This window comes from Miniopterus schreibersii, assembly GCF_964146895.1.
Source record: "Miniopterus schreibersii genome assembly, chromosome: 20".
NCBI classification, from domain to species: Eukaryota; Metazoa; Chordata; class Mammalia; order Chiroptera; family Miniopteridae; genus Miniopterus; species Miniopterus schreibersii.
The window spans coordinates 14,859,242-14,870,858 of NC_138122.1; the positions used below are offsets into that span (position 1 = coordinate 14,859,242).

Below are 11,617 nucleotides of genomic sequence, written 5' to 3' on the forward strand. Positions count from 1 at the left end.
AATAAGGACATATTTAAACAAACAAACACACAAACAAAGAAACTGAAGACTGAATTCAATGTCTTCTGCACAGATGAGCAGCCACTGCTGGGCAAGGTGTTTCTGGGTGATTCTCACAGGACAGGAGGCCCACAGAAAACAGAGACGGCTGATGGGTTTAGAAAGCTGCTCCCTCCCCTACTCTGCAGCCGCCCACCGCGACTGTCCTGGAGGATCCTAGCAGGGGCCAGAAGGCAAAGCAGGAGTGTGGTTTGTCACGTCCTAGCCTGGGCATCACAGGGCAGAGGACAGGAGCAGAGAGACAAGGTGGCCTTGCTGGCCTCCGGAGGAAGGAGGGAAACAGAGTTATGTTACCACTGGGTTCCCATGCAATTTAAAGTCTCAAAAAGATATAAACGAAGAGTGGATTGATCTAAAGTAATTTTTTAAAAAGCAAATGATTGCCAAGACTTTCCAGACGATGGCAGAGCTGCAACGGCAATATTGTGATTCAGCATTCTTCCAAAATATCATTGAATGAAGGCTTATTATTTCTTCCATGGATTTGCAAATGACTGGTACTTTCCAATGCCCATTACCCAAGTGTCACTGCACAGAAGGTCTCTGAACATTGCTCATCACGGGCTCCTCTGACCACTTCAGTAAGACAAACAGTAGAAGCGCAGCTTCAAATGAGGTCAACTTTTCTGGGAAGGTATTTATGCAAATATCAAATTGTTTCTAAAAGGGAAGGCTAATTTATTATCCCATTGGTGGAATCGAAAAATGCTTGTTATTTTAAAAAATCAGTTTTTATTTTTCTTTATTATTATTATTTTTAATATATCTTTATTGATTTCAGAGAGAGGAAGGGAGAAGGAGAGACAGAGATAGAGACATCAATGATGAGAGAGTCATTGATCGAGCCCGCAACCCGGGCATGTGCCCTGACCGGGAATCGAACCCCGATCGCCTGGATCCCAGGTAGACGCTCAACCCCTGAGCCACGCCCAGCCGGGCAGTTTTTATTTTTCAATTACAGTTGACATAAATGTTATATTAGTTTCAAGTGTATGCTCCAGTGAATAGACATTATATAACTTACTAAGTTATCATCCCAATAAATCTAGTACGTACCTGACACCCTACATGGTTATTAGAATATTACTGACTATACTCCCTATTCTTAACATCCCATGGATGTTTGTTCAAAGATTCTCCACTTAGAAAGTTTCTTTTCTGTATTAAAATAATTTATTTGGGCAACTCTTTGATAATTTTTTTCTAACATGATTTTTGTAACAGTTTTCCCACTGAAAAATATTTAAATTTCTAATTATTTGTAAACAATTTATTCAATGGAAATACTTTTAATCAATATGAAACACATTTTTCCTGTGAGTTATATATTTAGTAGAAAAGAATTTTTTGGACTAAAATTCTTAATTAAGAGTTATAAACAACAAAATTTCTGGAAGCAAACCAATTGCTCACAGAATGAAGCCATAGTGTACTTTGTATATTTACTACTGGAATATTCTCCAACAAACCAAAATCAAGACTCCTTCACCAAGAAGAGTAGCAAAAGCCACCTCTGCCACCCCTCTCGGCCTTGGAATTTGAGGGACGGCAAAGCTCTATTAGTCTCTGAGTATTTGGGAAGGAATTGACAAAGATGTTTTCGGTACTTTTTAAGATCTTTTTCTTGAAGATTCTTACTTTTAAAAAGTTATGCTGTAAAACGTTAGAAATATAACCTTTGCAACTCAATTTTTTAAATTTCCTGCTTAAAGCTCCAGTATAAAAATACCCTGAAATATATAAAAATACGAGAAAGGGAAATATTTTCATCAAATAAAGAAGATAAAATGCTAGTTGTTGCAATATTTAAGTGGGCATTTCAATGCACAAAAACATGAAGACCTCATTGGACAAGTAGGCAGAAGTTACCAGCCCAGAGAAAACTTTAAAAGATCTGGAAATGTTATTCTCACGATTCATGTAATAACTTAAAATTGCTAAGTATTATTTTTTAATGATATAAATTTTACAAGTACTAATTACAAAAAATAGTTTGATTAATGATAGGAATTCTATGCCTGGAAGTTTCTCTGAAGGGCCTAAAACAACCAGGTCAAGAGAAATGGAAAATCGTCTAACTTCTGTAGTTGAGTGCAGTAACCTCATGAAATATGAGGAATGTATAGTATCCAGACATCACATGCTAATGAGGCAAAACTGTTCTGTCTAATGCTGGGTGGCTTGGAAACTTTATTTGCGTGTCAGTAAGAGTAGGGAGAGAATATAAACGTGGATAAATTGTTATAACAGTGGTAGAGTATGTTTTATTTTGTTCGCAAAGATCTATAAAATCACAACATAAACTGTTTATTATTATTTAATTACAGTTTTCATTCCCTATTATTCTGTATTAGTTTCTGGTGTACAGTGTACCGGTTAGACAATCATATGATTTAGCAAGTGCCTTGTGAGAGGGGGCTTAGTCCCCCAGGCCCTGCTCCCAGCACTAATGGCACCTGTTTCCCATGGTCAAGACTTTCCTGGGTAGAGCAGGTCTATCCTTCCACCTCATACACTTCATCAGAGTCCTGCTGAGCCCCTGTTCTGAGGGCCAAGCTCCCCTGGCCAGGATGGACACCTTTCCCAGAATGGAACTTCCTGCCCCCTAGAGCATTTGTTAGCTCAGAATTCTGTACAGACCACAAAGACATTAGGGGGGAATGGAAACTCCTACTTTGGAAGAAAGGGTTTTCCCATTTATAACAAAAGTAATTTGATTGAAGAACAGCATATAACATTGCAGTTAATAGGATGGACACTGGCTTCAGATAAAGTGAGTTCAACCATAATTGTTTCTAATTATGTAACAAACAAATCGTGTGTGTGTGTGTGTGTGTGTGTGTGTGTGTGTGTGTGTGTGTGTGATGAATCCTTAACCCTGTGTTTGGCATACAGTAAGCGCTCTACCTGCAAATTGTTACTTGTATAGAATTCTTCACTGTGTTTAAGTGATGGCTGCTCAAGACTCCAGAACACCTATGTAGTACTCTCAGTTATTCAACATTATCAGTAGAGAAATTCCTATCAAATCCACAGTGAGATAACACTCCACCCCACTAAGATAGCTCTATTTAAATACATGTATATGTAAAATATATATAATTACATACTTATAATTACTCTATACATATAATGACACACACACACAGAGATATATATCTGTTGCTCAAAAAGTGTGTCTCATAATTAACATATGATGCAGCAGTTCTACATTAGGTAAGCACCCAGGATAAATAAAAACATGTGTGCGCACACAAACGTACAGAAATGGTGGCAGCTATGCACTTAATGAAAAGGTGTAAACACCCCAAAATGCCCACCGGCTGCTGGGTGGGGAAGCAAGCTGTGCCGTGGAGCGGGAAGGGCATGGCCGCAGGACAGGGGAGCCCCGGCCTCCGGGACAGGGCCGGGCCTCAGCGTCATTCCCTGAAGCCGGACATGAAGGGAACACCTGCGCGGGGCCACACTCGATATGGTTTCATGTCTGAACCGCACGAAAGGTCAATTCATCGCCGTGCAAAGCAGATGAGTGGTTATGAACTGCTGGGTGGGCGGAGGATGGGCGAAGACTATTAATTTGGGAGATGTCCCCCAATCCTCAAGTGACTCAGCTGCAAGATTGCACCCAATACCCAGAGGCAGGAGACTCCGCAGCACAGAGTTCATCTGAGGCCAAGTGCAAGTGCAAACGCCCAATGCATGTGCTGCCTCCAGCATCCGGCTGTACTGGGGAAAGCGCCCAGATGTTCAGTAAAGTCCATGGCCCCCAACCCTGTCCTGAGCCCACGAGGAGCAGACGCGGTGGGACCAGGGGCGGGGGCGGATTTGGGGCTGTGCTTCTGGAGAAGTACCCACAGCTGAGGGCACCGTCTTTAATAAATGAAGTGGGAGGAGGCCTGCAGGGAGACCTCAGGAAGGAGACTTGGTGGCGGCTCAGGGGAGATGCATGACACGACTGGAATCCAGGTCCTTGGCACCTGGAAACGGGGAGTTAGGTCCTGGGGGAGGCACAGGCAGCTTTCCCACCCAGCCCAGGTCAGGGCACCGCAAGAGGGGCTCTGGAGGCATCCACAGAAGTTGCTTCACTCTCAATAGGAAATGAGGACAGTAAGCTGGCTGGCTCTGTACCAGGGAATGGCAGAGAGGCGCAGGGACGGTGCTCCTGAGGACCATTTCCACAAATCACTCAGCCCTTCACCCGGGAAAGGAGCAGGGTGAGGCGGGAGGCCCCCAGGCCAGGCCTGGAGCGCCATCAGAATTGGGTTCCTACAACTCCTTACAACCTCATGATGCCCCTTAAAGGTTTTGTGGATGGATCTTCATCATCTGAAAGTTCCTAAGCTGTAAATGTCCCAGCTTCATCAACATCCTGGCATGAGCCTTAGGTCACTTTAAGATGAAGAACAGAGGTGGCTCTTACACAACCTGCCTCAGGTGTGAGGAAGCCTGACACTGGCGTCTCCTGTACACAAGGGCGTCTCACCCACTCACACCTCACTCTGGAAAAGTCTCTTTTTTCTCCCCATTCATTCCTGGAGCCACAGGAGGGAAATAACAGTCTCCACAGACAGGCCACAATGAGCAGATGTAAAGGGGAAGTGACATAACTCTTGGTGCTGGTTCCTAGGAGAGAAGTGAGAGGTAAACTGGACCCACTGGCCGACAGGAAGCACTCAGACCACCCAGATCTCTGAGTCAGACTTGGACCCTGGGCTGGACATGGGAAGGTTCAGCTGCTCCTCCCTCAGGCATCATCCCCAAAGGAGAGGTGCACAGACCTAGGCCCTGATTTATGCCTCCTGGACCTGAACAGGGTGAGACGCTATTAGAAAGAAATCAATGATCATTTTGACTAAAAAAATAATAATGACATTTGCACATCCACGGGTACAAGGAAAAGAGTTGTTGACTGAAGAGGTGACAAGAGATGTTACCCTGAATTAGACTTGGCCCCAGGAAGAGGAAGGTTGACAGACCAGGGCCGGGAGAGCACAGCGAGGTTTTAGTCTCACTTCCCCGTGACTCTGGAGCACTGTGCAAGCTTTAGTGCTGCTATGCCATGCAGCACAGTAATAGTCAGCGTCGTCCTCAGGCTGCAGCCCAGAGATGAGCAGAAGCCCTGCATTGGCCGAGGCGTCTTTGGATCCAGAGAAGCGGCTGGGGACCCCGTCGCCCTGGTGTTTACCTGAGTCTGACTTGAAACTCAGAAGATACCGAGGCCGGCTCCCTGACTTCTGCTGGTACCAGCGGATAATAGAGTCACCAAAATTGAAGTCACTGCTCAGAGTGCAGGTGAGTCTGGCTGTTGCTCCAGGAGATGCAGAGACGGAGGGCGGCTGAGTCAGCACAGGCTGGGACAGGGAACCTGCAAACAGATGGTACATGGGGCAAGGAACAAAGGAAAGTTTCTTAGGGCTTGAGCCAAAGTGGCTGACACAGGGTGGACGGCTGCCCCGTGTCTGTGAGGCCTGTCCCTACCTGTGACGTGAGAGAGGAGCACCAGGAGGAGAGGAGTCCAGGCCATGGTGCCCACAGCCCCTGAGCCCACAGTGGGGCTGGGCTCCCCAGGCCTCCTTTTCTTTCCAGCCTCTGGCACAGGAGGGGCTTCCATGCAAATGTGAGTCCCTCCCCTGAGTGCCAGCCCCTTTCTGGGCCCTGTTGCTGGAGCTCAAATCACACCCCAGGCTGAGGAGACTGGATGTTGGCCTCACCCCTTGAGAGAGCCCTGGGAGTACCTGCTGAGACAACCCAAAGGACCCTCTCAGGGGACTCTGACACGCTAGGGCAGGCACAGCTGCGGAGTCTCCATCCATGAGCACAGGGCCCAGCCTGGAGGCCCTGGATTCTGAATGAATAGTCTCACTCAGTGGTTGTGTAGGGGTCACAGGCCAACCCAACAGTGCCCCCTCCTGGCCAAACACTTTAAAGTGTGAAATTCATAAAAATCAAGAGAGAACCTCTATTAAAAATGGAAAAGGGAGCCCACTGTATGGGAGAACATATTTGCCCATCAGACATCTGAAAAGGGGTTAATTTCCAAAATATATAAAGAACTCATACAACTTCACAAAAGGAGGACAAACAACCCAATTTAAATATGGGCCAAGGACCTAAATAGACACTTTTCCAAAGAGGACATACAGATGGCCAAGAGACACATGGAAAAATGCTCAAAGTCACTAATCATCAGAGAGATGCAAATTAAAATGACAATTAGGTTTCACCTCACACCTCTCAGAAAGGCTCCATCAACAAATCAACAAAGGACAAGTGCTGGCGAGGGTGTGGAGAAAGGGGATCCAGTGCACTGCTGGTGGGGAAGCAGACTGGTGCAGCCACTATGGAAAACAGTGTGGAGGTTCCTCAAAAATTAAAATGGAACTGCTAGTTGACCCAGTGACCCCACTTCTAGGAATGTAGCCTAAGAATCCTGAAATACCAATCAGAAAGAATATATGCACCCCTATGTTCATAGCAGCATTATTTACAATAGCTAAGATCTGGAAGCAGCCCAGGTGCCCTTCAGTAGATGAGTGGATAGGAAAGCTGTGGGGCATTCACACCAGGGAACACTATGCAGCTGTAAAAACGAAGGATCTCTTACCCTTTGAGACACCATGGAGGGACCTGGAGAGTATTATACTAAATGAAATAATCAAGTTGGAGAAGACAAGTACCACATGATCTTACTTATATATGGAATCTAATAAACAAAATAAAATGAGGAACAAAATCGATGCAAAGACATGGAAGCATGGGACAGACTGACAAATCGCAGAGAGAAGGGGGCAGAGGGTTGGAGGAGATTAACCAGAGAGCTTCTGTGCATATATGCATAACCCATGGACACAGACCATAGTGCAGTAGGCCGGGAGGGGAAGGTGTCAATGGGGAAAAAAAGGGACATCTGTAATTCTTTCCAAAATAAAGATACATTTTTTAAAAATAGATAAAATACATACTTACCATGGAAGACACAAAATTGGCTCCAGAAGAAATAAGGTAATTAAAAAGACCAATTTTAGTAGAATACTTTTTAAAAATGTAATGCAACTCCTCCACTGAATAGCATATGATACAGACATTTTCACAGGGAGCCTCTACCAAACCTTCTGAGATTAGAAGGGTCTATTTAGCTGCTTCATATTTTTTACAATATTTAAAAGTAAGGAGAATGTCATAGTATTTGTTGTGATATTGATAAACACACCTTATGCATAATTTATACCAAAAGGGCAATTGCAGACCAATAACATTAAATATTGCTACAAATATTTAAAATAAAATATTAAGGGATCGCACAGGACCAGGTAAATAATTTTATACACTATTATGAAGGGTCATTTATTCCAATGATACAAGTTTTGTTTCATATTAAGAAATGTTTTAATATAAAAAATATCAAATCAGCATTAAATATGATCATATTGTCTCTATTGATAGGGGGAAAGCCTTTCAGAAGATTTAACACCAACTCCTAACAAGCCATAAAGACGCAAACCTATGCATTGCTAATATGGTAAGAAACACTCCCTCCCACATGCGTAACTTGGCACTAAATGCAGCATCTTAGTTAATGAAATGGGGAAAGGGGCATTTCCACAAAAATCAAGAACAGGCAAAGGTGACCTTCACCTCCATTATCATTTCCACCATTCTGCAAATATTAATAAGTTAAACAAGAGAAATCTCTATTCAGGTCTCAGCTTTGAGGCGAACAGCCAAATAGACGCTCTTAAAGATCCAAATGCATGGTATGGCCTAGACACTCTGGTGCTGGCAGAGTGATAGCAGGGATCCCCTGTGACTAGCATTGGTAACAATCAGTGCCAGATGCATGATAGGTGGAACCTGAGGGGCAGAGGGGAGGTCTTGGCCCACCTGCCAGGAGGGAAGAGCATCTTGAAAGATCTGAGTTATCACCCCAGATCTGATGTGACAATCTGCCTGTCACTCAGGCTGCATCACATTTTGGGAGCATGTGTCTCAGAGCCGGAATAACCCACTTGCAGAGGCTTCTGGTGCAGAAAGGGGTGACCTTCTGCCCAAGTGACCAACACACTGAGCCAGGGGGTTGTGAGTCTGGTGTCACAAGACCTGCTCCATATGGAACTGAGAAGTCAGATCCCATCAGACCCCAGGTGCTCCTTTTCTTACTATTTCAGGGACTCACTCTTTCAGGGACTGACGGTGGAAGACTCCAGGACATTCTAGAGGCATCTTGAAGCTTTGTCTCCTGAGGTCCCACAGTGGGAATTCTGACAACAATTCTTATTCTGGTTCTTATTTTCAGGACAGACTTTCCTAGCAGCCCTCTTCCTCTTTGAAAATGCGTTCTGGGTGCTCCTTGTCTGTCAGCTTCACCATGTATCAGATTTGGCTCAGTAGCCAGGTGCTGGGGTCACAGCTGTGTTCTCAACGCAGGTCACTCAGTTAACTGTCCGCAGCGCCCCCTGCTGGCCCTTGTGTACTTAGCACCACATCAGAAATTCAATGTCAGCATCCTGCCTGAGGGAGGGGCACACCCTACCTAATCATTGCCCTTTTCACCGCCCCTCACAAATGAAAGGGTGTCTCACTAGGGCCCCTCACTGGGCTGCACCCTCCTTACCACACTGACCTCTCCGTTCCACAGAGTGGCCTCCTGAGAAGGTGGCCTCCCTGGTGTGCCTTCAGTAGCTTCCATAGTGGAGGTAGGAGCGCAGAGAACTGAGCCCTCCAACAAATCTGTCCTGCTCTCAGCTCAGCAGAGGAACAAATGCTGTGAGCCCAGCAATGGTTTCATCATTTGGGAAGGTGACCTTCCTCTCAGTTGACCAGACAGAGGAAGCAGTCTGAGGGTTGGAGGGGACAGCAAGCAAAGGGGTTTGAAAAGGCAAGTTCCAGCTTCCCAGTGGCCTCCTGTTGACATTTTAGAAGTGAACTGATAGATTCAGAAACATTCAGGGAGATTCCACAGGATTCTGAGAAGCCTGAAGATTGTCCAGGAGACTGCACCACAAGTGTGGGGCCTGTCACACTGTGCCCAGACTTCTCTCCTGCAGTGACTGCCTATTGGCGATCCTGTTCAGGGGCGGTCCTAAAGTGTGAACAGTCAGGAAAAGCTCTTCTTTACCCCGTGTAGCCAGGCCAGGGGGTGCAAGCGAGGACTGAGACAGGGCTGGGTTCTGATACAGACACGAGTTCAGTCTTCATACACTGGTCCCCTTTTATCCAGGTGAGCACCAGGATAGAGATTAAACTTCCTTGTAACTGATGGGGCCTCTGGGACTCTGGAAACTAATGGATAACAAAGTCTTTACATTCTAACAACAAATGTGTAATTTCCTCATAATTTTGCCTCCCCGTTACCAACTTTGAGGCTGAATTATAGTATTAGACTTATATTTTCCAGAATGGTGTTGGCCAGGTCAGCCCTGTTGCTTTCAGTAGAAACTAGAGGGGTTTCCCTGAGTTCTGCTGATACTAGATTATCTTGTGCCCCCCAGCACTGAAGTCACTTCTCAGGGTGCAGGTGAGTCTCCCAGAGGGTCCAAGCATGAAGAGAGGGAGGGTGGCTGAGTAAGGACAGGTTGGGACAGGGAATCTGCAAACATAGACATGAGTATATAGTTTTCATATATATATATATATATATATATAGCTTAAGATTACCAGGCAAACAAAGATACTCTTCTCAAGGACATCGTTTGGGGGCTCAGAGGAAGCTTCCCAGGAACCAAAGCAAAGGCCAGACCTCATTTTCAGTAACGTTGACTCTGTATCACCCCATGGATTGCAGGGCACATGGATTATCTCATGTAGAGTCGGGATGTGCCGGGGCGATAATTTCTTGCTCAGTGATTCATGGAGGAGCCACAGCTCTGTCATAGGAGGGGATGTGCGAGAACAGTAAGGGACTGAGCCTTGTGACAGATTCCACTTGTGATGGACTAAACTAACAGCATAAGGCTCTCAAATGCTGGAGACAAGGTGACAGAAACATCAATCCCTCGGCTGTTGTTGGACACAGATAATTAAAGAGATCATCAAACATGGAAAGTGGGTCTCGGGCCCCAGTATTTGGCCAAAAACACACAGGAAGCAGCTGGCTTGTCAGAGCAATGTGGTCGGCCCAGGGGAGCCGCATTTCAAGAGGACAGCAGGTTTTTGTCTCAGTTCCCCACAGGCCTGGAGCACTGTGCTACCATCGAGATTGTCATCATAGGTCTGGCAGTAATAGTAGGCCTCGTCCTCAGGCTGCAGCCCGCTGATGGTCAGCGTGGCCGAGTTGCCAGACTTGGAGCCAGAGAATCTCTCAGGGACCCCTGAGGGTCGATCGCTATCATCATAGATGATGGTTTTGGGGGCCTTTCCTGGGAGCTGTTGGTACCAGTGCACATAATAACCACTCCCAATGTTGGAGCTGCTTCCAGCGCAGGAGATGGTCACCTTCTGGCCCGGGGCCCCAGACACTGAGGACGGCTGAGTCAGCACAGACTGCGCCCAGGATCCTGGAGAGGGGAAGACACAGACATGGTGATTCTGGGTCTAGAGACAAAGAAGAAAGCAGCAGCATGAGTCTTCCCAGGGCCCCATCCCCTGTCCCCACATCCAGTCACCTGTGCAGTGAGCGAGGAGGGTGAGCAGGAGAGGGGACCAGGCCATGGTGCAGATCCTCGCTGAGTCCTGCCTCCAGTGGCCCCACAGCTGAAGCAGAGCTGCCCCCAAACCTCTCCTTGCCCTCTTCATACTCTGAGAGGAGGGTCCATTTATGCAAATGAGAATCCCCATCTATTTGATCTCTCTCAGAGCCCTGGGCCAGGTCCCTCTGCCAGAGGATGGCCCTGGGTGTTTGCAGGGGTAGGGCTGTTTGGGGCCCAGGTTTGGGGAAATCACAGCAGTGAGCTCTGAGCAGATGGTACTAGGCATTGTCATGGGGCAGGTCCCAACTCTGATCACCACTGATCTCTCAGAAACAAGGCCCGAGCGCCCCCTAGAGTCCAGGCCCAGACACACCCTTGTGTGATATGGTCACCAGAAGCCATCAGGGACAACCTCTGCCTTCCCACTGTTCTGTCCACTGCCCCCTGCCTTAGGTCCGGGCCACGTGTCCCCTGTTGTGCCCTCCCAATTACTCCAGGGCATTTTTATGCTCTACTCAGAATCCTCAGGGTGAGTCTTTCCACACCTCCCTTCGCTGTTCAGTGGTCAGGACTGAGGTGGTGTTTCCTACACAAACTCTTACTCCAGTATCAGGTCCAGAGCAGTGACCAGCCCCAAGAGGCATGTCCCTTCTGTGCAGAATCCAGATCCTTTCCTCTCTGGTGACTAGCGGTTTCTTTCCCTGTGGATTCCTCAAGAGAACTGAGGAGAAAGGGCTCCTTCTCTCTAGAGATGGAGAGGTTGTGAAGAGAAAGCCCTCATGTGCATTTCTGAGCGATGCTGTGTAAAACTTTATTATCTGTCAATATTCCATCTGCAAGAAACCGTAGCTGTCCCCATACTGTGAGCAGCGATTTACTCCCAGGGATCTATTCTCAAACTCACAGTCAAAAGTTGGCATTTATCTGAGAGT

General features: G+C 46.6%; 1 gene segment (V, D, J or C); it reads right to left on the reverse strand.

Moving 5' to 3' along the window:
- The window catches only part of LOC308550065 (immunoglobulin lambda variable 1-40-like), a 429,946-nt gene extending 419,177 nt beyond the window's left edge, over positions 1-10,769 (reverse strand). Inside the window, exon 1 of the V gene segment in view lies at positions 10,662-10,769.
- Between the last annotated feature and the right edge of the window lie 848 nt (positions 10,770-11,617).